This window comes from Macadamia integrifolia, unplaced genomic scaffold, assembly GCF_013358625.1.
Source record: "Macadamia integrifolia cultivar HAES 741 unplaced genomic scaffold, SCU_Mint_v3 scaffold448, whole genome shotgun sequence".
Taxonomy (NCBI): Eukaryota; Viridiplantae; Streptophyta; class Magnoliopsida; order Proteales; family Proteaceae; genus Macadamia; species Macadamia integrifolia.
In genome coordinates, this window is record NW_024870451.1 from 534236 (window position 1) to 558669 (window position 24434).

Sequence of the window (24434 nt, forward strand, 5' to 3'; positions counted from 1 at the left end):
CAGGATCCACGATGCAATACTTTAAGTTCATAAAGTTATGGAATGTATCTACAATCACATCTATGATAATAATCAAGATACACAAAACTGGTAATGTCTAATGATATTTATCATATTTACCAAAAGGGTTTTCATAACGGAAGTCATAATTACGGTTATGCCACTAGGGCTACATCTAATATGTAAAACAAAAGGGTCAAAAGGTAGATGATACTGTCATCTTCAGCATGCTCCGAATGCACAGTCGTCACATACGCAACAATCCTCATGGGCAGCTAACTCCTCATCCTAGAGGTCACCTCCGTAGAGAGTCGGCACATCAGCTACATACTTTGGGTGGTTACCTGAATCAACATCTAAAAGTGGGCAACAACGGGGGTGAGCTTCCACGAAGCCCAGTGAGGGTACACACAAACAATCACAACATTCTATAAAAATAGAGACAAGAATAAATGCTCAACCAAACAATATTAATAAAATTAGATGGATGCAATGACATGATCCAATTATTAACAAACAATCCTAAGCAATAGATTTTAAGTCCAAAATGGGTATTAGTGCTACTATAGCATAGGGGATATCCCTGGTACACCGGTCCAGAGGGCCCCTTCGGTGCTAGTTGTGATTTAGGAGCCTACAGGTTTTAGTCTGGAGAACCCGTTTATGTCATCCAAGTTGTAGGACAGTCACAATCCTAGTCTGGAGAACCCCTTCAGGTTTCTGTGCTATAGGATAGCCGATACCTAAACCCCTATTGGCAAGGGTTGTAGAACCCGAATTATTTTCCTAGCCCAATGGATTCTAAGTCCATATTAGTATTGGTGCAACTATAACATAGTTGTACGATAGGAGCCTGCATGTGTCAGTTCGAAGAACCCCTTCGGTCACCACAAACCCCTTATCAATAATCCCACCTGATGTGGTAAAATTTGACTAGTCGATCTCTCTTGCAAGACTAAAAACTCCATGCTATTCCTGTACAAAGAGCAGATACGGGAGAGCCAGGCTGACCCAATGGGGGACTCTCCGATGCCTAAGTCAAAAAATTTCCACACCAGTTACTTAAGAGTACTTGATGGTTAAGAAGTGATCGATCCCTTTTCTGGGGGCTTACCTTGCTATTTATAGGCCTTGAACCCTAGGGTTTTGCTTATGAAGAGTCCAGCTTTGACCAACGATCCTCCTCGTTTGATCCTGAGAATATGCCCAGATTACAAGGAGGATCCTTTGGGTATCCCTCCTTCGTGAGCTTTTAGGACTCTTGAGTGAGAGCCATTCCGAGTTTTCAGGTGTGGTTGGACTACTGTGTGCGGTTTTTACGATTAGTGGTTCCTAGCTTCCCACATTCAGTTGGTTGTGTTATAGTGGGTTACGACTTCTGCTAGCTCGTGGTCTCGGCTTTAAGGGACCGAGGAGGGAGCTCGATGTCAAGGAGGCTGAGACGAGACATTGACCTCAAGGAGAATGAGGCGAGAGGTCGACCTCAAGGAGGCTGAGGTGATTGGTTGGCCTCAAGGAGATTTGAGGCGAGAGCTCATCTTCGCGTCTTAACCCGCTCGTGCTGATGTGATTGTCTGATTTTGGCTCATAATCAGCCCCCGAGTCTGAAGGATCGAGTCGATCCTTCAGACCTTTCTTTGGTACAAACCATCATAAATGCTCAAAGTTCGTGCACCATATTTCGATGTGAAACACGCTAGGCTTGCCATATGGCACTGGCATGAATTCATGCCTAGGGCAGATGAAGCATCTTTACATCCTGGCCATTGTGCCTGATGGATTTTGGCCTTTTGAATAAGCGCCCACCTTTCCTATAAATAGGGCTTTTATCTTCATTGGGCTTGTTCGCCTTTCAAAGGGATTGCACAAGTGCTCAGCACAAAAAAGATCGGAGTATTAGCTCAGCTTGATTCAAAATCTTTTTGGTGCTTTCCCTCAACTATCATAAGTAAGTTATGGTTACCGCTCGCTCCTCTTCTGTTCTTCCTCCCAGTCTTTCTTCTAAGGATCCCCTCCAGCATTGCACTGGGGTCTCTAATTCTTCCATGTCAGAGCAACCCCCTCCTCTAGCCATGGTTAGGCCCTTGAAGGGGCCGACAGCTCGGCCAGGCTCTGAGGAAACATCCTCCTCGGGCGATAGCTCTTCTGGCAGTTTTGGTTCTAGTAGCAGTGCGGGGTCTGAGTCTTCTGAGGTGACCATGGTGTTGGGGGTTGTATCAGGGGCCGATCCTCTGAGGTATCCCCCTGATACAACTATGAGGGAGAGCCTTGCTACCATGATGGCTAGTGATAGCTCTCCCAAGGAAGGGGAGAACGAGGAGCCCGAGGGAGAGGGTTCGGCATTGTCCTCTGATAGGAAGAGGAGGATGACCTTAGTTCAAAGTACCATGACAGTGAAGGCCTTAAATTCAATAATGCACAAGTGCGGCATCCTTGATTATGTGGTGACGAGAGTCCCTGACGAGGGGGATTTTGTAGATATTCGTGGGGACGAGGTTACTTTGTACCCTGCCGCCTTCTAGTGCGGCCTTCAGATCCCCATTCCCTAGCTGGTTTGCTCGGTTCTGGACTACTAGGGGATCATGCCAAGCCAATTGATGTCAAACTCTTGGTGGATTTTGCTCAGCTTTGAAGTCTTCGTATCGAAGATTCAGCATGATGCCACCCTGAATGTCTTTCAATGTTATTTCATCATAAAGAGGCATCGCACTGGGTGGTACTACTTTACCCATAGGAGAAGAGATGGGTCGTATGGGACTTTGCAGGTGTTCACCCATATGCCCACTTTCGTGAAGAACTAGAAAGATCGGTTCTTCTATGTGGCCATGTCCAGGAACCCCTTTAAGGGCACTTGGTCCAAACCTAGCCTTACGAGACTGAACCAACCTCCCACTCTTAGTGAAAAGGATCTTTAGACTGCCCAGATGTGTTTGGATGGGGAGGTAGTGGATGTCCGTGATTATCGGATGAAGACTTCCTTCGAGAGTGGGAGCTCAGCGAAGTCCCGAAGGACGGTGAGGTCCCATCCTATCCTAGGTTCTTTCCTTGTCTCTGGTTGTTGTGTGTATTTTTCTAATGTTAGAACTGTGTTGCTTTTGTAGTGGTGAATGTGGCGATTGACCCATCCAAACTTGCCGAGCTTCAGTATAAACCCAGAAAGCGCTAGCCACCGATCAAGCGGTAAAGAAATCTGCTGGCAAGGGAAAGAGAGTTGCTGGTGGGCCAAGTGGCGAGAGAGCTGCCGTGGTTGGTGCCACCAAGACCAACCCATAGTGATTGAGCCGTAGGCTAAAAAATTGAAGAGCCCCTCAACGAAGAGTTTAGCTCAGTGCGGAGTGCCGAGCAAAGGTAAGATGGCCCCTCCCTCGATTCTTATCCTGGCTGGGGTCAAAGGCAGGAGCTCGAGGAAGACTCCTCCCCCTGCATCACCTCATCCTCCCAAGGATCAAGGGGACCACAAGAGGCATCGTGAGGATGAGTCACTTGGCCGTTCTAACGTGGAGGGCCAAACTGAATCCTCAGGGGTGGTGCCGATGTGGGCACCCCACATGGGGTGCAGGCCTCCTGCATTGGATATGCTCGATGAGTCAGCTACCATCACCAATGCTAATGATGCTCGAACCTTTGGCCACCGCGGGCACCTTCTTGTTGATATGGATGATGTGAGGAACATTCCTGACATATAGTTCACCAAACAGCTCTACTCCCACATTGGTGCCATGAGTCATTTTTATTTTTCTCTTTTTTTATTTTTTTGTCGAGCTAACCATGTTCTTGTGCAGGGCTACAGTTGGTCGATGGAGACAGCTTTTCGATTCGAGCAGATGGAGCATGCTCACACGAAGGCCGAGGCAGAGATAGAGAGGATCCGGAGGGAGCTGTTGAAGGTTAGGGGTCAACCCGAAGTGGCTGGCAAGAATGCCCATACTGCAGAAGAGAAGGCCAATGCTATGAAGAGGAGGGTAGAGGACCTAGCGGCCCAGATGACCCAACAACTCCAAGTGAACAGCGACTTGGTGAAGGCTAAGGAGGCGCTCCAGGCTGAGTTCATAGAGACCCAAGAGAGCTTGAAAAAGCTGAAGGAGAAGCACGCTGCTCGAGTGAGGGCCATGGAGGATAATCACCAAGCTGAGCTAAAGCTTGCTTTGGAAAACACGATGGAGAGGTACGTTGCTACTCCAGAAGGAGAAGCGTGGTTGATTGGCTTCAACACCACATCGTTCAACCTCGGCTTAGAATCTACTGTGAATTTTGCTCTGGGAAAATGCCTCTCCTTCGATTTTTCTAACTATGAACATTATGTTGCTCCTCCTCCCAAGTCCTCGCTGCTTCCTACTAGTCTAAATGAGTATGGGGAGGAAGTAAACTAGGAATCTGCAGTTGAGGCCGCTATCCCAAAGAAGATAGGCTAGTGAGATGAAGTTTAGTTCTACTCCCCCTTTTCTCTCTTTTTGTGGGCGAAGAAATGCCATTGGAGATGAAGTTTAGTTCTGCCCCCCCTTTTCTCTCTTTTTGTGGGCGAAGAAACGCCATTTGTAAACAATTTTCTTCTTTTCTTTTGTGGTTAGGAATATTTGTATATCTTTTTCCTTTTGATGTTAATGAAAAAATTCATTTGCCCACCACTCATATTCCTTTCTTTTATTCGTTCTCTTATGGCTTGTGCGGGGCCGAGCTCATTTATTTAGCAACCCTGTTGAAAGCTAGTTGGGTCCAAGGTTAGAGCTCGGTCAGGTAGGGGCCGAGGCAATAACTCGGTCTCTTAGGGGCCAAGGATTGAGCTCGGTCCTGTCTAGGGCCGAGGTGATAACTCGGTCTCTTGGGGGCCGAGGTATGAGGTCGGTCTTCTCTATGGGGCCAAGGTGATAACTGAATCCTGTAGGGCCAAGGGTTACACGTCGGTCTTATATTGCCTAGTCATGCTATCCTATAGCTAGGAGCTTCGATTCCCCTGCCTTGGAGGTAAGGGTCTCTAAAGCTTGCCTTAAAGGTAAGGTCATGAATTTTCCTTAAGGATAAGGGCTTGTGTTTGCCTTAAGGATAAGGTCTTTGAATTTGCCTTAAGGATAAGGGATTGTAATCCATTGGGACAAGGAGGTAGAGCCGTCATTCAGAGCCTTTAGAGTGAACTTAGACCATTACCTACGAAGACATAAATGGAAGCTCTACTAGAAAGTTCACCTTTAATTGAATGAATAGATTACAAGAGCTATTGAGATGAACCAGATGCCAGTATGAGCATCAATTAACTTGGTAAAAGTGCTAACAAGGAAATAGACTAGGAAAACGTGACTTTCCACTAATTGCTGAAAAAAAAGGGACTGCTATAAAAGAAAACAACTGATAGAGGCTACTGATAAAACTTCTTGAGATTTTCTACATTCCACGCTCGTTACACAGCTCGGCCCTCAGGGGTCTATAAGTGGTATGTCCCTGGGTGGACCACTCTGGAAACTATATAAGGGCCTTCCCAGTTTGGGTTGAGCTTGCCCACCCCTCAGGGATCAAAAACTGAAGCCTTCCTCAACACCAAATCTCCCATAGTGAAACCTCAAGGTTTTACTCTTCTGTTTTGGAACTGTGTTGTCCTTTGCTTGTATGCTTCGTTCCGAAGGAGAGCCTCCTCACGAACTTCATCAATGAAGTCAAGGTTAGCCCTTAATCCATCCTCATTATGAACTTCTTCAAAAGCCATTACACAGAAGGATGCCTAGATGACCTCCACTAGTGTTAGGGCATCTGTTCCGTATGATAACCTGAAGGGTGTTTCCCTTGTTAGGGTTCTGGTTGTTGTCCGGTAGGACCATAGGACACCTCGCAACTATTCCGGCCAATTCTCCTTTGCATGGTCCAGTCTTTTCTTGATCCCCTTAAGTAGGGTCTAATTTGTCTTTTCTACTTGAACATTTGTGTGTGGGTGTCCCAAAGAGGTGTTGCGAAAGTCGACTCCATACCCATTGCAAAAATGCCTGAATCTTCGATTTTCAAATTGCTTCCCATTGTCTGTTATCAGGATTTTGGGGACTCCAAAGCGGTAGATGACGTCATATCTTACAAATTTCTCCATAGCTGGCTCAGTTATTTTTGCCAAGGTGCGTGCCTCTACCCATTTGGTGAAGTAATAGATTGCCACAATCAAGAATTTCACTCCTCCTCTACCACTTTTGAATTGCCTAAGGATGTCGACCCCCTATATGGCAAACGAGATGGGGCAAATGATCGAACTCAGCTCGGTTGCCCAAACATGAGGCACTGTGGCATGCACCTAGCATTTTAGACATCGTCGTACATAATGTATCGCCTCTTACTACATCTTTGGCCAATAGAAACCATGGCATAACACTTTATATTCCAGTGCTCATCCTCCCAAATGTCTGCCATAGATCCCTTCGTGAACTTCCTTAAGAGCCCCTGCCGCTTGGCTCGGTCTTAGGCACTTTAGTAAGGGGCCTAAGAGTGATCTTTTATAGAGTAGGCCACCTTGCATTACATAGTTCGCTGCTCTTCACTTCACCATTCTTGCCTTGGCTCGGTCCTCTGGCAAACGGTCATCCCGCAGGTAGCTGACGATGGGCTCCATCCAGTCAATCTCAGTAGCGGATGCATCACTACAACAGACTTTGTTCTTTTGGTAGGTAGGAAGGCTAATTGTTTCTAAATACACCGTCATTCCAACCTCGGCCCTTTCAGCTACCGCCAGTCTGGAGAGCAAATCGGTCGATGAGTTGTCCTCTTTAGGAACCTGGACTATGGTGAATGCCATGAACGACTTCACTTCTTGGAGATATTTGCACATCCTTTCCTCTTTGGCTTCGTACAACCCATTGACTTGGTTCACTACCAACTGTGAGTCGCTATGAGCCATTAATTCCTCCACTAACACAGATTTGGCTAGCTTCATTCCCGCAGTGTATTCTGCTTCATTATTAGTTGCTGGGAAATTGAACCTTATCACATACTAGATCGTGAACTCCTCTGAACTTAAGAGGATGATTCCTACCCCGCTTCCAGTGGAATTGCTAGAACCATCCATGTGCAGTTTCCATTTTCTGCTTGGCTTGGCATCCTCCTTTTCTTGTTCTTCCTTTGCCAGGGTGCATTCCACAATGAAATCCGCCAATGACTGTCCTTTGATTGCATTCTTTGGTCAATCCTTGATCTCATGCTCATTTAGCTCAATAGACCATGCCACGAGGCTGCCCGACACTTGGGCTATGGAGGACTTTCTTCAATGTTGGTCCATGAGTATTGTCATGGAATGGCCCTGGACTAGGATCTCAGTTTTCAAGCTACTTTCACAAGTGTGAATGCCAACTTCTCAATTTTTGTATAACGCGTTTTTGTGCTCAGGAGGATGTGGCTAACATAATAAATTGGGCTCTGGTGTTTCCTTTCTTCCTTCATAAGTGTTGCACTTACGACTATGGGGAATGTTGCCAGATATATTTATAGTACTTCACCTGGCTCGGGTTGGCTCAACAGTGGTGGACTTTTCAGGTATGCTTTTAGGTTCTCAAAGGCGTCATTGTACTCCTTTGTCCATTCGAATCGTTTACTGATTTTTACCCATTTAAGAGTTTTAAAAAAGTGGTGGCACTTATCTCCTGCCCGAGAGACAAACCGATTGAGGGAAACAATGTTGCCTGTCAACCTCTAGACCTCCCGCATACTTCTTGGCGACTGCATCTCTTGTATGTCCTTAACCTTTGATGGATTTGCTTCAATTCCTCTCTTAGAAACTAGGAAGCCTAGAAACTTCACGGAGGTTACTACAAAGGTGTACTTTATAGGATTTAGCTTCATTCTGTTCTAGCGTAGAACCTCAAAGGCTTCACCCAGATCGATGACGTGGTTAGTGTCCTTACCACTCTTGACCAGCATGTCGACCAGATATACTTCCATGTTTCGCCCGACATGTTTTCGGAACATGAAGTTCACCATCCTTTGATAAGTGGCTCTCGCATTCTTTAACCCGAAGGGCATCACCTTATAGCAGAAGTTTCCCCGGGTAGTCAAGAATGCGGTCTTTTTTTCATCCTCCTTCATTCGGTTTTGGTTGTACCCGGAATACGCAGCCATTACGGTGAGCATTCCATGTCCTGCTGTGGAATCTATCAAGGTATCAATCTTCGGTAGCAGATAGAAATCCTTAGGGCATGCCTTATTCAAGTCTATGTAGTCTATGCAGATTTGCCAGTTGCCGTTAGACTTAGGCACCATACCACATTGGCTAGCCAGGTTGGGTACTTAATTTCCTTTACGAAGCCAGGCTCTAATAGTTTTTGTACTTCCTCATCTATTACCATCTATTAATCTCGAGTGAAATTCCTCCGCCTTTACTGAAATGGCTTGAAGTTTGTCCCAATGTTAAGGCTATGCTCTGCCACCTCCCTTGGGATTCCTGGCATATCTGACAAACTCCATGCAAACACGTCCAGATTGGCCTGGAGGAAACTCAGAATTTCTTTTCGATGTTGCTGACTCAGCAATGCTCCCACTCGCACCGTCTTTATTGGCTTGGTTTGGCACAATGGAATAGGCAAGAGCTCCTTAGTTGGCTCAGCTCGGTGTATTTTTACTTCATCCCTTATATCAGCAATCACAACAGGACAAGCCAAGCCTACACATTGACTTCTTGTGGTTTTCACAAAGTTAGCATAACATTCTCTTGACTCACGCTGGCTTGAGCTACATTCTTTGATTCTGCTCGGTGTTGGGAACTTGATCTTCATATGCTTTGTGGAAATGACTGCCCCTATACTGTCGAGCCCTAGATGTCCAAGGATAGCATTGTACGGGGAGGCCACGTTTACCACCATGAAGTTTACCATTGTAGTGGTTGTTCTTGGATCTGGCCTATGGTCACCGGTAATTCAATGGTCCCCTCAATTTCTGACAGAGATCCTGAGAACCCATACAATGGCCTGCATGTAGGTTTCAAGGCATCTAAACCTAGGTCGAGCTTTTGGAAGGCTTCGTATACCATGAGGCACCAGTGTCCACCAACACCCGATGGAATGGCCGATTAGCAACAACCATCTGCAGGATGATGGCAACATCATGTGGCCAATTCAACCCTTCTAGATCAGAGTCTGAGAAGGTGATGATAGGATCAACCCGAGCCACCTTCATAGGCTGTTCGGTTATGCACACAAAATGGGTATGGGCCTTCGCCTTTCGGACTGATTCTACCGCAGGCCCTCTAAGGATCGTTAGGATGGTGGGTCCAGTAGGACGATTAGCCTGGAGGTTGGCCTATTCCACACTAAGCTGCCCAGCTTTCTGGTGGCTTGACCTAGCCTCATCTGAGCCTCTCCTCTGTTCTTTGAATTTTTGCTTCAAATACTTGTTCAAATAGCCAGCCTTGATGAGTTTGTTAATTTCTCTCTTCAGAGCTTTACAATCCTCCATGTCATGCCTAGGATCCTTGTGGTATCTGCAGTATTTATTGGGATTTCTCTCCTCTAGCTTTGCAACCAATGGCCTAGGCTAGTGTAAAAATTTTTGGTCTTGGATCTCCATCATGATATTGGTCTTTATTTTATCCAGCTCGTATTTCTCCGGAGCATCTCCCTGATCTACTGCCCGTTCGGATTTATTTTTCTTGCATTCCCGATCTTCTTCTCTTGGACGCTAAGCCCTTTTTCTATTAGACTCGGGCTTTTGCCACTAATCCTTTAGCCGCTAAGACATCAACCATATTGGCATACTAATTGCACCTCTGCAGAAGGTCTGATATTGTTGCCGGTAAATTAAGAGCTAACGAGAGCACTAATTCGGGATGTGTGATTCCGTTGCATAATAAGCTATATGCTACCCCCTCTAGTAGGTCCTTCACTTCAAGAACGATCTTTGAGTAATGAGTTAGAAACTCCCGTATGGGCTCACCAATCCTCTGCTTCATGTCCAACACATTGCTGGGCTTTTGGAGCTACCTCATGCTCACCTGGAATCTTGCAAGAAACACCTTTGTGAGCTCATCGTAGCTCCGTATGGACTTGGTTCTTAGGCTGGACATCCACAGGAGAGCTGTGTCTTTTAAGGATGCTACGAAAGCTCTGTTAAGAGTGATCTCTCACTTTGCATGTGCTATTATGGCCAAGCTGTAGTACAACAGATGATCAGATGGATCGGTCATCCTGTCGTATGTCTTAAAGATAGGTACAACAAAATTTTGAGGGAGCACTGCGTCCAATATCTCATCTGATAAGGCATTGTGGGTTGGGGCTACCGTTAAGCTCGGCTTTGGCTTTTAGAGGCTCTCTACCTTCTCTGTCAGCTGTTGAAGGTGCCTATCTAGATCTTGCCTTTCTTGATCAACAGGGGGTAGTTGCTATTGGTGTGGCCGAGGTGAACTCTAGTGTGGTGGTTCCCTTCTGTGATCAGCCTAGCCCCTGTGAGGGTCTCGACGTCCCTGACGAGGGTAGGTTACAGGCTAGGCGTGGTCTTCAGCACGTGGTTATGCATGAATGGGTCGACCAGTGCTAGCCTCTATAGGAGGGAACCCTAATTCATAGGCAGAATGCCTAGGACATCGGCCCGGCTTCGTGGGGAGAGTTTCACTATCGTCCTCTGACCTCCTTGCTTATGAGTGTTCGTTGGGCTCGGGCTGGGAATTCAACGGCGGCCCCTGCCTGTTCTCGTGCCTATGGGAGCTAGTCGAACCAGTACGACTTTACCTAGGCACCGGTGTTGTTCTATGGCCTGCATATGGATTTGGCAAATTTGGTCTGAACTACCTGATAAATGTCCTCACGAGGTTGTTGGTCTCAAGCATCTACCTCTGTAGATCCCGAATTTGTTCAGTGATCTCTATGGGCTCTGAGACATAATAATTCCTCATAGGGCCACCTCGAGTGGCCATTGCCGATGGTCTTACCACTGGTGCTTGCTCCCCCATAGCATCCATCGCAGGGGGTGGTGCAGACACCTCCATTGGTGTGGGATGGTCTGGTTCAACCATTGGGGAATCCTCAACAGTGTACGATCATCAAGTACATCAGGATCAAGTCTAAGGGGCAGCAGGAGATACCACACATTTACTGCGCAAATGCATTAATTGATAAGGCTTTATGTTTCAATTCCCACAAACGGTGCCAATCTAATGTGGTAAAATTTGACCAGTCAATCTCTCTTGCAAGACTAGAAACTCCATGTTAGTCCTACAAAAAGAGCAGACACGGGAGAGCCAGGCTGATCCGACGGTGGACTCTCCGATGCCTAAGTCAGAAACTTTCCACACTAGTTACTTAAGAGTACTTATTGGATAAGAAGTGATCGATCCCTTTTCTGGGGGCTTACCTTGCTATTTATAGGCCTCGAACCCTAGGGTTCTTCTTACGGAGAGTCTAGCTTTGACCAACGATCCTCCTCATTTGATATTGAGAATATGCCCAGATTCCAAGGAGGATCCTGTGGGTATCTGTCACACCCCGTTCACACTGAACAGGGCCAATGACCGGGTTAACACCGGTTAATCCAAACCTGCCAGGATCATCTGATACTGTATTCCACCACAACATACACACAACTAATAAAAACTTATCAGATCAGCGGAAGACTAGGTTTACCTGTGAATATTCCCATAATACTTGATACCCGAATTATGATACAGTAGTTATATACAAGTGGGCCCGAAAGCATGATATTTACACAATAAAAGTACAATTCATTCACATATCAAGTATATAAAGGAAACCATCAAAATAATCAGAGTACACAGCTCGGCTCGGTATCAAAGGCTAGAGCTCGGCTCGGAATCAAGGTTTGAGCCCAGCTTAGCATCATATGGTAGAGCTCAGCTCGGCCTAAAAAATAGAGCTCAGCTCGGCATCAGAACTGCGGTCCCGTAGCACAACTCTCGCACGAGCAGTCAGTGCCGTGCTCTAACTCCTCAGGGGCCCACCAGTCCTCTTCGGGGAACTCAACTGTGGGACCCACCCCGTGCTCCTCAGATGTATGACCTGCAAATCATCTAAAAAGGGGGTGCACACGTGGGATAAGCTCACTAGCTCAGCAAGTGGAAAGATGGACCACACAGCAGTCCACACAACGAAACACAATCATATAAACTACATACTATGCATTATATTTTAAATCCCATCCACCTAACCAACATTACTAAGTCTTCAGTTTAGTGCTACTACAGCCACAGTGCACGTATACTCTGGGTACGAGCGACAAACTCCATCCCACGATACGCCCATAGGGATGTCGGAGAAGGCCCACCGTGAGTACTTGGAAAAGTAAAAACAATACCGACCACCGGCTCTCAACAAAAAAGTAAATGACTGAAATTAAAGGTGCTGACTCCAACAATTTAAAAACAGTACGATTGGCCCTCTTGAATATACCAACGGGGTTGCCGACTGTCCTAATGACCCATCGGGCATTATGTCTAACTGCCATAGTGACCCGACAACCGCGACCACTGCTTCCCCCCAAATGGTAACCCAACACCTTAACCCCTGTTGGGAAGGGTCGTAGCACGGGATGGTGAAAATCCTAAACCGCATGCTCCGATATGACAATAGTATGATTGCATAATGCCACCGCGTCCCATACCACGGGCCACCAATGCACTCATTTCCAAGCCGACTACGGCATCTAGTCTATCAATGCATTATGCATCATGATGTCAACATTCATCACATAAGCATCTCATCACTTGGCATTTAGAAAGTAACATAACACACATGCATAACAATGTGAGGATGACTAATCTACATAGCATAATCATGATGGCATGACTAGACTAGATATATTTAAATGAATGCCAAACAATGCCTTGAAACAAGGCCAAACGTCCTCTCCCCACTTACCTGTAGTGTACAAGGATTCCCATTCAGTACGGGTGAGATTCGGTGCGAGACGCGTAGGATTTGGTGAACCTAACATGATTGAGCAGGGTTAGTACTTCACCATTTTGGAATCAAAATTTACATGATCTAATGACACAATCATGTTTAGAATCCCAAAAGGAGGTCATACGTCCGATTTGGGTCCAATCGGATGTAAGAATCACCTTCGGGGCCTCACAGGTGGGTCAGACAGCCCACCTGTCTGGCCCACCGATCTGGCCCATCGGTTTGGACCGACGGGTAGGCTGGCCCGCCGGTTGGCCCACCAGTTGTGCCCGAAGGCCCTGCCCTCTCAGGCGGGTGCCCACAGGTGGGCCAGATGGCCCACTGGTCTTGGCGGGAAAACTGCTGTTTCTTCTCAACTTCCTCCATTCTTTGGGGATTCAAATGGGGTTTTTCCCAACCCATTCTTCACACTTTCAATGTCTTATAGGATGGTTCTAACCTAGATCTAGGTTAGATTCAAGTGATGGGAAGCCATCTTACCTTCTTTGCACAAGGACACCTTCAAACCCTCAAAATCACTTCAAACCCACAATGCTTCTCCAACCTTGTCAATACCTCTTCAAATCCTTTAAGATCAACACACAAATCATCTATTAAACCTTAGATTCATCATTTCAAAGGGGATTTACAAGATCTCAAGAAACCCTACTCGAATCAAGGGTTTAAGCTTGGGTATGGTGAATGTTTAAGGAACTCAACTTTGCTTACCTCTAAATGTAGATCTAGTGTTGAAGATCACTCTTCCGGCGCCGGAATGGGAAGATAAAGCTTCGGCACTGCTGAAATCCTTCTCTTCCTCCTCTTCCTTCTCTTCCCTTCTTCTTCCCTTTCTTTTCTCTCTCCTCTTTACTATCCTCACCAACGTACGAGTGTCATAAATGAAAAGAAAAGAAAATCATAAATGCTATATATATACTTCTTAAATAACTAAATAGTTCACATGGTTGGGTCACTCAGGTGGGTGGGTGCACCCACCTGCCCACCCACCTAAGGGCAAAAACTTGGGATTTTGATAGAGTTCGGGCCTTGGCGCGAACCCCACCCCTGGCATACGATGTAATATACGTATACACCTTAATATACGGCTACAATACCTACTTTATCTGTACATGGCCTTATGATAGGTGCATGTACATGGCTTGGGTACTCCCATCTCTTCTGGCACTGGCTCGGACTTGTCGGGCCAGCCGGTGTTTAAGGTCACCCTTGCCATCATAGTCCATAAGGAGCCCACTCTAACTCTCTCCGGTTCGGGTCCTGCATAGTTAAATCGGGTCAACCGTGTAATCAGACCGGGTTTAAGAAGTAGGGTATTACATTTACCCCCCCTTCTAAAAAATTTCATCCTCGAAATTGTGTACCTGGTTGATAAAAAAGATGAGGGTACTTGGCTTGCATTTTATCCTCTTTCTCCCAAGACGCTTCTTTAAGTGAATGATTAGCCCATCGCATCTTTACATAGGAAATGGAGTGGTTGCGAAGGGTGTTCACCTTTCGGTCCAAAATTTTAGCTGGCTGCTCTGTATAGGTCATGTCAGCTTCAAGGTATTCTGGCTCCGCGGGTAATACATGAGAGGGATCATGAACGTATCACTTCAGCATGGATACATGGAATACATTATGAACATCCCCGAGTGAAGGTGGCAGAGCAAGCATCTAGGCTACTGAGCTAACCCGGGCTAAGATCTCAAATGGTCTAATGTATCTTGGGCTCAACTTCCCCTTTCTATGAAACCTTTGTAACCCTTTAGGAGGAGAGATCTTGAGAAATACCTTTTCTCCTTGCTGGAATTCAATGTCTTCTCTGCGGGTGTCCGCATAGCTCTTTTGACGGGACTGAGCTACTTTAATCTGTTCTCGAATAACATCGACTTTGTCACAAGTCATCTGTATCATCTCAGGTCCTAACATTCGACGTTCACCTACCTCATCCCAATACAATGGAGTTCTAAACTTCCTGCCATATAACGCCTCATACGGAGCCATCCCAATTGTAGCTTGGTAGCTGTTGTTATAGGTAAACTCCATAAGAGGTATATATTCTTCTCAACTGCCACTCATCTCCATTGTACATGCCCTGAGCATGTCCTCTAATATTTGTATGGTTCGCTCCGACTGACCATCGGTCTGTGGGTGGAAGGCAGTACTCAAATTCAAATGTGATCCCAAGGCACGCTATAAGCTTTTCCAAAATCTGGAAGTGAACCTTGGGTCCCTATCTGAAACAATGCTCACTGGCACTCCATGTAAGCACACTATATTGTCCATGTAAAGCTATGCTAGTTTGGCCATAGAGAACTTGGTCTTGATGGGAATGAAATGAGCAGTCTTGGTAAGCCGATCAACGATCACCCATATTGCGTCCATTCCCTTAGGTGTACATGGTAGTCCGGTGACGAAGTCCATTGTAATCCTCTCCCACTTCCATTCTGGTACTGGGAGTGGCTGAAGAGTACCATAAGGTCGATGCCTCGCAGCTTTTACTTTTTGGCATGTGAGACAAGTCACCACATACAGAGCTATTGTGACTTTCATGCTTGGCCACCAGTAATTTTGTTTGAGGTCTTTGTACATCTTGGTACTTCCTGGGTGAAGTGAGTACTCGGAGCTATGTGATTCTCGCACTATCTTGTCTTGTATATCCAAATCATCGGGTACACACAATCTGCCTCGAAACATCAATGCCTCATCACTGGCTAAAACAAAATCTGGGTCGTTCATTGTTTGATCTTGAACCTTAACTCTGATCCGTTGCATTTCAGGATCCAAAGGTTGTTTCATTATTACCTCTTGCCTAATAGCCGGATGCACCTGTAGAGCCGTCAAGGATACAGTCAACCATTTAATGTTTTCTGGTTGACGTTCTAATTCTAAGGTTGCTCCTTCATATAAAAGGGCTTCATCCATTAGCATCGCCTCTTGCACGAGTGGTGGGCTGACTGCTAAGCATGAGAGTGACACAGTCTGTGCCTTCCGACTCAACGCATCTGCCACTGCATTTTCCTTGCCGGGATGATACAGAATGTCACAGTCATAATCCTTTATGAGCTCAAGCCATCTCCTCTGTCTCATGTACAAATCCTTCTGGGTGAAGAAGTACTTCAGACTTTTGTGATCACTATATATCTCACACTTCTACCCATACAAATAATGTCGCCATATCTTAAGGGCAAAAATGATTACGGCTAGCTCTAAGTCATGAGTGGGGTAGTTCTTCTTATACTCCTTTAGTTGTCGGGATGCAAACGCTATTACTTTACCGTGTTGCATGAGAACGCAACCCAAACCAACTTTGGAAGCATCAGTGTAGACTGTCATTCCACCTGGGCCTTCAGGGATGGTCAACACAGGGGCCGACACCAACCTCTTCTTCAATTCCTGGAAACTCTTCTCACATTCCTCTGCCCAGTCGAATTTCACACCCTTTTTGGTTAATTTAGTCATTGGTGCTGAGATTCGGGTGAAATTCTCAATGAAACGCCGGTAGTATCTAGCCAAACCCAAGAAGCTTCTAATTTCAGTGACATTCTTGGGGCTTTCCCATTCCACTACTGCTTTCACCTTATCAGGATCTACTTCGATTCCGGCCTTAGACACTACGTGCCTAGGAACCCAACTTGTTGAAGCCAGAATTCACACTTGCTGTACTTGGCCAACAACTATTGTTCTCTCAACCTCTGTAACACCATTCTCAAGTGTTGAGTGTGCTCCTCTTCGGTCTTGGAGTAGATCAAGATGTCGTCAATAAAAGCAATTACCCATTTATCAAGCACATCCTGAAATACTCGATTCATTAGATCCATGAATGCTGCTGGTGTATTGGTTAACCCGAAAGATAACACTAGGAACTCATAGTGACCATACCGAGTCCTAAATGCTGTCTTGGGTATGTCGCTGCTCTTTATCTTGAGCTGATAATAACCTGACCGAAGGTCTATCTTTGAAAATACCCTGGCTCCCTGCAACTGGTCAAATAAATTATTAATGCGTGGCAATGGATACTGGTTCTTAATGGTTAGTTTATTCAACTCCCGGTAATCGATGCACATCTGCAAGCTGCCATCTTTCTTCTTGAAAAACAACACTGGGGCACCCCAAGGTGAAACACTTGGGCGAATAAACCCCTTTTCAAATAGTTCCTGTAACTGCATCTGCAACTCCTTCAATTCAGCTGGCACCATCCTGTATGGAGCCTTAGATACTGGAGCTGCTCCAGGAATCAAATCTATGGCAAACTCCAACTCTCTATCAGGTGGTAAATGCATCAGATCATCTGGGAAAACATTGGGAAACTCTTTAACCACCTTTACCTCTTCTAGAGGTGTAATCCTTGCATCAACATCAAGTACCGATGCCAAGTAGCCCTGACAGTCGTCTTCCAACAACTTTACCGCTTAAAGAGCGGAGACAAGGACCTTCCTCACACGTTTCATTTTATTTGATCGGTATACCAATTCTTTCCCTTCGTCATCTGTCACCCTAATCAACTTTTCAGCACACATCACATTAGCTCGATGAGCCGACAACCAATCCATACCCAGTATAACATCAAAATTCTGCATATTGAACTTAATGAGTTGTGCATCAAAGTTCTTCCCACTAATTTCCACTGGGCACGGCCCATACACCTCCTTCAACTGTCTAACTTTACCAGTAGGCATACTAACAATCATTCCATGATCTAGGATCCTGGGCGGCATCCCAAGTTTCTCGGTAAATCTCTTAGATGTGAATGAATGAGTAGCTCCTGAATCAAATAAAACATAGGCTAGTATGCCTGATATGGGTAGGACACCTAGTGTAACAATGCATATAATTTCAGCAGGTCATCATTATTTAACATAAGGAATTTTTTAATTTAAAATGCAACTGCTACTACTTCTGTACTGGCCTCAACTTCCTCGGCTGATAGAGCATACATCCTTCCCTGCGGTTGATTCCCCCGAGCTAAGGGAGGTCGATATGTAGAGGGCTAACTGGAGGGCAAGGTTGGTCTGGCCCGACAGTCTTTTGCATAATGTCCATATAAATGGCAGTTAAAGCAACGAATCTGAGATGTCAGAACTGGGGCGGGGCCCCTCTGCACTTGACTCGTTGCAGGTGGAGGTCGGGGTGGCCTTGGAGCTGTAGGTGCCGCACTAGTGTTCGGGTGAAAAGATGTGGAGCCCAAACCACCAGCTAATCTAGGAGGGTAGCCAGATGGCCTATAGTGCTGCCTATACATAGGCCCAGAATTGTACGATCTGCGGTATGCCTTGGAGAAGTTTCCCGTATCCGGAAATGGGTTTGTTCTCTTCCAAGTCCAGGGGTGAGGGACTGTTCTCCCCTTTGCTTATCCTCCATGGTCTTGGCCTTCTGCACAATCTAGCCATAGTCAGTCAAATCCAAGACCTCAAGTACAGACCCAATGGATGCTTTTAGGCCTTTTAGGAATCTCGCAGCCTTCTCTTCAGTTGTCCTCATATGCCTTGGGGCAAAATGGAACAAGCTCTCAAATTGCTGTTGGTACTCAAGGATAGTCTTGCCTCCTTGAGTTAAAGCCATAAACTCAGTATCCTTGCGGTCTCTGAAGCTGCGTGGATAATGGTTGTCCAAGAACAACTCCTTGAACTGTTCCCAGGTGGGTTCTGGATGGGCAGCCAACAATATGGGCTTAGAGGCTTGCCACCAAGAATTTGCCTCCTTCTTGAGTTGCAACCCAGCACAAATGCGTTTCTGTGCGTCCGTGCACTCAAGCACCTCAAATATTTTCTCTAGTTCTTGGATCCATTGGTCCGGTTCCAGAGGATCACTCCCCACCTTAGAGAATACAGGTGGTAAGTTCCTCTTGAATGACTCCACTACCTTTGACGTATTATTCATTGGTAGAAAGTTAGGAGCATAAGCCGGATAGTAAGAGTATGGAGGAGGCATCCCATACTGAGGAACACTGAATGGTGGGATTGGAGGTGTACCTCCCACTTGTGGTCCCGTTCCCGACCCTACAGGCGGGTCCTGTGGAGTAAGTATCCGGGGAGGATGACCCAATTGAGAAAAATCCAATTGTTGCTGAATAGCAGTCATAAATGCTTGCAGTTACTGAAGCATTTGTTGCTGAAAAGCCTGTTGTGACTGTTGAATTATGGTAGCAACATCACCCGGAGTAATGACCGGTGGAGGGTCCGGGAGTGTAGTCATAGGTGGGTCCCCATGTGCCCCACCCTGACCAAGGGTCTCTAGAGGCGGTGGAGGTGAGGTTTTCCCCACAGAGCGGGACCCCCTAGGATTCGGTGGTCGCCCAGCCGGACAAGGACCACGCGAGGTACCTCGGGCATTGCTACCGGATCTAATACGTACCATCGTATCCCTGTACCTGGAACAATATCATGCACCACATTGGTTAAACACCGTAGAATTGATCTCGGCACACAAGTATATGCCATCACATAGGGTATTGTAGTGTATGATAGTCTGCAATTAACTGCAACTTAATTCTGAGATACAGGGCCAATGCCCCAATAGGTATGTCAATGGTCCCACTTGACCATAACACATTAACATAGGAATAATAATAACAATAATAATAATCCATATAAACATATTAGCAAAATAAAAAAAAATTTCAAAATTTTCTCAAATTTCCACAACCGGTGGGCTGCACCGGCGGGTAGGGGCCTGTCGGTCGGCCCGCCGGTCCCAAAACCTCAACCGGCGGGTGACACCGACGGGTAGGGTGGCGCACCGATCGGCCCGCCGGTCCTGGCCGAGTAAAAACACGAACAGGGCCCTGCAGGCTCTGTTCTGTCTTACTTCCTTCCTTTTCTCTTTCTCTCTCTCCCTCTCTTCCTTGGGCGATCTTGGAGGTCTCCTCGGCGCTTCCACTCGCGGTTCCACTCATCAACTCGGCGCTTTTGAGAAGATTCAACTCTCCCACTTCCAAGTAAGTCTCTTCTTCACCTTTCTCAGAATTTCCTCTTAGGGGGTAAAAATGCATGTGTAGACTTTAATCTAGGCTTTCTTTCCACATTTCTTTCCATAGAATAGCATTTCCATGTGATTGTGATGTTTCTCTTGTGATCATTCCTAGTTTATTAGGATTTATCTTCTCATTTAGAGAAAAACCCCAAATCGTGCCCTAGTTTTCCCAATTTGGGGATTTCTTCAATTCTCGCTCCTTTTCTCCAATTAATGATTCCTTTGTGATGCATTACACTTGATTTGTGCTTAATATGCTATAGATTTCATGAAATGTCCATTATGCTTGAAATCCCCATGTATTCCCATGAAAACCCCTCTTTTGTATTGGGTTCCCTTGATTTTTCCTGTACATACTTGGTATTTGTGGGCCTCCATAGTTTATTAGAGTATGTTTTTCCATATTCATGATCTCGCTACAATGGCATTTCCGTCTTAGACCTATAGTTTCAAGTTTTACTGCATTGTGAATGAATTTGCGCATTGAAATTGAATCCTCTCATGTTACATATGCTCCTTTCTATCATTTTGTTGTTTTATCATGACTCTGCTTTGTCACTTACCGTGCATCTTGTCCATAGGCTCCCTATCATCCCTAGCTTATCGCCTTTTCTATTTTGCGAGACATTTGGGTTTTGGGGCTCCCCTTTACTACTGTCATTTTCCTTTCCTTACTCACCCTGCTTTCCTCTTTTCTTGCCAGGATGTCTTCTCGCACCGGCAAGGGACCCTCTTCTTCTGGCGTTCGACATAAGACTACCGCTTCTAAGCGGAAGAGTATGGGAACCAGCTCTTCAGCCCCCCGCACAGGGAGACCTGGACCTGCCCGGTCTGACCCTTCAGACTATGATGAGGAGCTCTTCCATAGTGCAGAGGTAGCAGCCAACTGGCCGACTTTCCTGAAGAGGTCGGTGATGATGGAGAAGACCATGGTAGTCAACGACTTCCACAAGGCTCGGCTTCAGGAGAGGTTCTCAGCACTGGGTTGGGAGTCTATCCTCCATGTAGACCGCCCATGCTACGAGCAGCTAGTTCACCGGTTCTACTACAACTTGGAGGTTTCTCATCCGTACGGGGAGTACACCATAGTCATCTTGGTGATGGGGGTAGACATCCAGCTGACCGTGGATACCTTGGCCAGCATCTTGGGCATATCGGCAGTTGGGCACCGATACTACAGTCTTCCCAGGAGTAAGCCTCTGGGACCATTCATGAGCTTGGAGACGCCAGACTTCATCTACGAGACCATCTGTGGCAGTAGTACCCGTCCGGAGTCCGAGACATCCTTCTACCCCGAGGTTCGCTTATTTACCTGTTTGGTCCAGTTCAACCTGCTCCCCAGAGGAGGTCATCAGAACCAGGTGGGTTTCATGGCGGCATTCATCGCTTTCTGCATCTACACGCCATAGAGGGAGGTGTCGAGCACCTGTGCCTGCCCTATATCATCCTCAAGACGATGGAGCACCATACTTCCCACCCTGAGGATGGAGGATTCCCCTATGGTAGGATCCTCACTAGGATCTTCGAGTTCTTCGGGGTGGACCTGAGCAGCAAGGAGGGGAAGACTGCGGTTGATAGGTTCGACAGGGGTAACCTCTTGAGGATGGGTCTCCATACCCTTATGGATACACCTCCGAGAGCAGGGGCTCAGAGAGGTAGGGATAGGAGGGCTGCCCCTATGGAGGACGTCCACATGGAGGAGGAGTCCAGCGAGGAGGATGAGGACTATATTCCTCAGGATGAGGAGGATGATCTGGTGGGTGATGACATCCCTGAGGAGGTGCCTCAAGAGTCGAGAGGCCCCGATCCTGGTTCCTCCAGAGCTATTGCCTCACAGCATAGAGCCCCACCACCTGGGAGTGGTGCATATGACTTCGAGGGCATGATGTCCACCATGCGGGCTTTGTAGGATGGCCAAGTTCAGCTATTGAGAAGGCTGGACGAGAGTGCCTCCAAGGAGGAACGCATCCTGGAGAGGCAGGCTACTTTGGAGAACTCCTTTCTCCAACTGGGCCAGGACTTGAGCACCACGGCCAACGCCATGTCAGCAGATTTTGGCTTACTACTGAGGGCAGCACGGCTAGTGAACGCGAGGTTTGACTACTACGACCACCGCCTTGACGTCAACTCTAGGCCTCCGGCGAACGTGGTGATCATAGATGACGACGACGATGATCAGTGAGGGCTCAACTCGCCCACACCAGCTTTTTATCTATTTTCCTTTTTGTGGACCTTGTTGTATATTTTATTTCTTCTCATTCCTTGTATTTGCACTGTTACTGGAATCATTTGTAGAATAATATATTTTGATAGCAATTTTTGTGGTGAATTCATATGTTGAATACTTGTGTAGTTTAGTTGTGATGTATTTTGGTACTTTTGATCATTGTCATATGAATATATTGATTATCAGGTGTTTGTGTGTAAATTTTTGGAAATCCCATTTTACGCCTTTATGCTGCCGAAATTTCGTCAAACTAGTACTCGATAGGTCATAACACCAATTTATTTACCTTTTATCTACTCTCACGCATGCCATGAATGCAATACCTAAATGCAACCCTTTTTAATACTTTCTTTCTTTGGCTTTTAACTTCTTAAAGCTTTTACATTAACCCAATCCCATTTCCCTATTATAGATTCTACGGGATTCTAATGGTATGCTGTGAGTGGAGCAGAGCATCACGCTCTGATACCACCGTTGTCACATCCCGTTCACACTGAACCGGGCCAATGACAGGGTTAACACCGGTTAACCCAAACCTGTCAGGATCATCTGACACTGTATTCCACCACAACATACACACAACTAATAAAAACTTATCAGATCAGCGGAAGACTAGGTTTACCTGTGAATATTCCCATAATACTTGATACCCGAATTGTGATACAGTAGTTAATACAAGTGGGCCCGAAGGCATGATATTTACACAATAAAAGTACAATTCACATATCAAGTATATAAAGGAAACCATCAAAATAATCAGAGTACACAGCTCGGCTCGGTATCAAAGGCTAGAGCTCAGCTCGGCATCAAGGTTTTAGCCCAACTCGGCATCATATGGTAGAGCTTAGCTCAGCCTCAAAAATGGAGCTTAGCTCAGCATCAGAACTGCGGTCCCGCAGCACAACTCTCACACGAGCAGTCAGTGCCGTGCTCTAACTCCTCAGGGGCCCACCAGTCCTCTTCGAGGAACTCGACTGTGGGACCCACCCCGTGCTCCTTAGATGTATGACCTGTAAAATATCTAAAAAGGGGGTGCACACGTGAGATGAGCTCACTAGCTCAGCAAGTGGAAAGATGGACCACACAGCAGTCCACACAACGAAACACAATCATATGCACTACATGCTATGCATTACATTTTAAATCCCATCCACCTAAGCAACATTACTAAGTCTTCGGTTTAGTGCTACTACATCCACAGTGCGCGTATACTCTGGGTACGAGCCGCGAACTCCATCCCACGATACGCCCATAGGGCTATTAGAGAAGGCCCACCGTGAGTACTCGAAAAAGTAAAAACAATGCCAACCACCGGCTCTCAACAGAAAAGTAAATGACTGAAATTAAAGGTGCTGACTCCAGCAATTTAAAAGCTGTACGATTGGCCCTCTTGAATATACCACTGGGGTTGCCGACTGTCCTAATGACCCACCGGGCGTTATGTCTAACCGCCACAGTGACCCGACAACCGTGACCACTGCTTCCCCACAAATGGTAACCCAACACCTTAACCCCTGTAGGGAAGGGTCGTAGCACGGGATGGTAAAAATCCTAAACCGCATGCTCCAATATGACAATAGTACGATTGCACAGTGCCACTATGTCCCATACCACGGGCCACCAATGCACTCGTTTCTGAGCCGACTACGGCATCTAGTCTATCAATGCATTATGTACCGTGATGTCAACATAGAAAGTAACATAACACACATGCATAATAATGTGAGGATGACTAATCTACATAGCATATTCATGATGGCATGACTAGACTAGATACATTTAAATGAATTCCAAACAATGCCTTGAAACAAGGCCAAACGTCCTCTCCCCACTTACCTGTAGTGTACAAAGATTCCCGTTCGGTACGGGTGAGATCTAGTGCGAGACGCGTAGGATTTGGTGAACCTAACATGATTGAGAGGAGTTAGTACTTCACCATTTTGGAATCAAAATTTACATGATCTAATGACACAATTATGTTTAGAATCCCAAAAGGAGGTCACACGTCCGATTTGGGTCCAATCGGACGTAAGAATCACCTTCGGGGCCTCACAGGTGGGTCAGACAGCCCACCTATCTAGCCCACCGGGCTGGCCCACTGGATGTACCTAAAGGCCCTGCCCTCTCAGGCGGGTGCCCACAGGCGGGCCAGATGGCCCACCGGTCTTGGCGGGAAAACTACTGTTTCTTCTCAACTTTCTCCATTCTTTGGGGATTCAAATGGGGTTTTTCACAACCCATTCTTCACACTTTCAATGTCTTATAGGATGGTTCTAACCTAGATCTAGGTTAGATTCAAGTGATGGGAAGCCATCTTACCTTCTTTGCTCAAGGACACCTTCAAACCCTCAAAATCACTTCAAACCCACAATGCTTCTCCAACCTTG

The 24434-nt window shown here is 46.3% G+C and overlaps 1 long non-coding RNA gene across 1 annotated transcript in view; it reads right to left on the reverse strand.

Annotated features, from left to right (window-relative positions):
- Nucleotides 1-20: 20 nt before the first annotated feature.
- Nucleotides 21-24434, reverse strand: part of LOC122068628 — a 27200-nt gene continuing 2786 nt past the window's right edge. The window contains exon 2 of the long non-coding RNA XR_006137210.1: nt 21-356. This is a non-coding gene — a long non-coding RNA (uncharacterized LOC122068628). The remainder of the gene's footprint in view (nt 357-24434) is intronic.